The sequence below is a fragment of the Canis lupus genome, chromosome 12 (assembly GCF_011100685.1).
Source record: "Canis lupus familiaris isolate Mischka breed German Shepherd chromosome 12, alternate assembly UU_Cfam_GSD_1.0, whole genome shotgun sequence".
Taxonomy (NCBI): Eukaryota; Metazoa; Chordata; class Mammalia; order Carnivora; family Canidae; genus Canis; species Canis lupus.
Window position 1 is genome coordinate 16,672,543 of NC_049233.1, and position 3,642 is coordinate 16,676,184.

Sequence of the window (3,642 nt, forward strand, 5' to 3'; positions counted from 1 at the left end):
GAAATGTAAGTTAAAATCACAATGAAGTATTACCTTATACCTGTTAGAATGGCCGCCAAAAAGACGAAAGATAACAAATGCTAAGGAAACCTTTATACACTGTGGATGTGAATGTAAATTGGTATACCCATAATGGAGAACACTATGGAAGATTCTCAAAGAAAAAATTAAACATAGAACTCACATATGATCTAACAATTCTACTTCTGGGGATATATTTAAGAAGTGATAGCACTAAAACAGAAGGTAGACAAGGCAGCATGGTTAGGGAGGCTCCACCACCTTTGAAGGTAAAGATTAATTGTTGGAAGGTTGTGGCCACTTGGCTCTGGGTGGACAAGGAGAACTGCAACATCTTTGAGATGACCTTTAATGGCTGCTTCCAGGAATGCCAGGTGGCCTGCAATGACTGCCCCACTCCCTGGTATGGAGTCAGTGTTCCCACTGCTATTACATGCACTATATTCTCAAGTGACTCTGTACAGCAGATGTAGCAGCTTTGCCCCATGTGCTGCCAAGAGTGGAAGTTCAAGGAGTGAGACAGCCCTGTTGCCCATTCACACTTGCCCCAATCACAGGACTGGCCAGCAATTCTCTCCCCTGGTGGATAGTCCCCTTTGGGCTGAGACAAGGTTGAAACAAGGACTGGAGCTGCATTTGTTTTCCCATCAAATGTTGATATTTTTATCTGATAAATACAATTCATTAAACTACCTGAACCTAAACAAAAAAACCCCATGAACTTGATATTTGCATTCCCATATTCATAGCATCATTATTTATAATAACCAAAACATGGAAACAACTTAACTACCCATCTGCAGATAAACGGATAAAGAAGTTGTGGTCATACATATTCAACAGGATATTATTTGACCTTTAAAAATGAGGAAATCTTACAATTTGTGATAACATGAATGAACTTGAAAGCATTATGCTAAATGAAATAAAACAGACATTGTATGATTCTCACTTGTATATGGTATCTTAACAACAACAACAAAAAAGAAACACCTCATAAAAAGAGATTAGACTTGTTATCAGAAGTAGAGGATAGAGTAGGGGGGACTGAGGGAAGGTGGTCAGAATGTACAGACTTCCAGTTAAGATAAATGAGTACTAGGGATTTAATGTACAATGTGACTGTAACTAACACTGCAATAGGGCCATAGGAAAATTAAGAGAGTTGATTCTAGGAGTTACCACAAAGAATTTTTTTTCTATTTCTATTGTATCTATAGGATTGTTAACTGAACATATTATGGTAATCATCTTATAGTGTATATAAATCAGACCATCATGCTGTATGCCTTAAGCTTACACAATGAGGCATGTCAATTATTTCTCAAAACTGCATGGTTTTTTGTTTTTTTTTTACAAAGATTTAGAATAGTTTTACCCAAAGTCACAGTCATAAACCAGTGAAATCCAATTTAGAACTCTGTCTTGTACTAAAGAGTTTTTATTTTCAGATAAACATCTGGGTACTTTTAAATCGATGTTTTCTGACTTGACATTGGATCACAGCATTTCTTGTGACACTGAGAAGAAAATTAGCATACAGAAGATGGCAAAACAAAGTGTATCTTCCAAATTAAGTTAACCTACACATATTCTATTGTAATTACTAAGCACACATATACGAGTATACAAATCAACTACTGACTTAATAACATCCCTTCAATCGTAACGTTGGCGCCACAAAATTAAAATATTAAACGTTATTTAAAATAAGTTAAAGGTTTTGAAGAAGCAGGATTTTCCTCATTCCATAGTTTTGACTTTGAAATTTATGTCAAACCAATAATAACTCAAAAAGCTCACCACCTATGAAATCATTTTTTTTGTTGTTGTATGAGACAATAGCTACTAAACTTGTAAAAATCTAATTTTCTTCCATTTCTACTTTTCTGTTTATGACTAAAAAAATAACATCATAACTGGAGAGTTAAGCTGAAGTAGTTGACATTTTCCTGCCCTGCCTAATGTCCCAGTAATTTTAAAAGGTTATGTAGAGGATGCATTAAATGTAAAAATACTTTGCTTTTATAAAGAGATCTCTAATTATACTTCAATTGAAATTCAGTTGGAATACAGAAATTAGCCAGCATTTTTCTGAACTTGCATAATTCTTAAGATCCTGTTTGTGTCCTGTGATATTTGAATTTCCTTCTTAAGGAGTAAGAAAAAGGTAAACTCGGCAGATAAAATGATTCAACTAATTTAGTAAATTTTCCCTTATCTTTGAGCATCTAGCTAAATGTCCTCCACCATCCATGTATATAGTAAAGTTTCTTCTGACCATAATATTTATTGGATTATTTGATACTCAGGCAGTGCCTGAGGTGGTCTCCAAGGTCCAAGCATGAAAGCATTAGCTGGAATTTTCCCAATGAGTTACAATGCTTAAGGCTTACCTCTCACTCTGTCTTGGCTGAGTGACATTGTCAGAACTATAAGCTAAAGGTTTTATATATTTATAGTCTTCACCATAATTCTGACAGGTAGTTATGATTTACCTTATTTTGTAACTGATGCAGATGAGACTGCAACTGGTTATTAACTGGTCCCAGAATATTTGTCACTTGGTTCTCTTTTATTAGCTAAGATTCAAACTGAAATCCATCTGACTTGAAAGTCCATGTACTTTAAAGTAAGTTACTTCTTTCTATAAATCACGTCTTTTAAAAAATGCTTTGTAAATCATAATATCCCACATGAATTTAAGAAAATCCTCTCAAATTTCTGTTTGTACGATGTGACCCATTGTTTCTTTACTTCTGAGTGTCATTCCTTTCTTTTGTTGTACTGAAGATATTCTGGATAAATGTCCTCTATTTCTAGGGATAAAATGGTGGAATAATACATGCGTATTTCTTTATATATGCATACATATACATATATATTCATCTTATAAGGACATAGCCAGTATGATTTAAGTGCCATTGTATAGACCAAACTTTTTATAGCTTTTGCCAAATTTTGACCAACAAACAAAATGTATTTTTGTTACAATTCAGGGTATATATATTTTTACAGCAAGGCCTGCCATAAAAGTTACATTGCTGAGTGAGGCATAGATTATGCTGCAGCCCAGGTATCACTTGTGAACCTGAGAATTAAGACAATATGCCATGAAGTTTACAGCAAAGAAATATGCTGAAGAATTTTATCTCCTGATTATATAAGAGAAAAAAGTTACAGTGGGATTTCACAGATCTTAAGAGTAGCCAAATGTAGAGTATGATGGCTACAAATACTCCAGTGTTTTAGGTCAGGTAAGTTTTCCATGTATGACTCCAGTTTTTCTTTTTTTTAAATCAAATGTGGCAAAATAATAGGTTGAAAATAACTATTTAATCTATGTACTCTTTTTGACACTACATGCAACCCTCCCTAATTCTATCATTTAAAAATCCAGGATAAATACCTATCTTCCATAGGAATGGTCGCAACATTTTTCAGGGAGCATAGCAATGCTTTCAGATGTGGATGCAAAGTATAGTGACATCAGTGGCACATACTATGCTTAGAGTTGTAATTATCTGTCATTGTGTGCTCTAGGTCTCTAGATAGCACAGGCTAATCTTCCTTAAATTTTACTTTATTCATATGCCTTTAGGTCACCTCTCTTCAAAAATC

The 3,642-nt window shown here is 34.3% G+C and overlaps 1 pseudogene; it reads left to right on the plus strand.

Moving 5' to 3' along the window:
- The first annotated feature begins 260 nt into the window (after positions 1–260).
- On the plus strand, positions 261–539 carry LOC100686422 (annotated as a pseudogene).
- Positions 540–3,642: the final 3,103 nt, after the last annotated feature.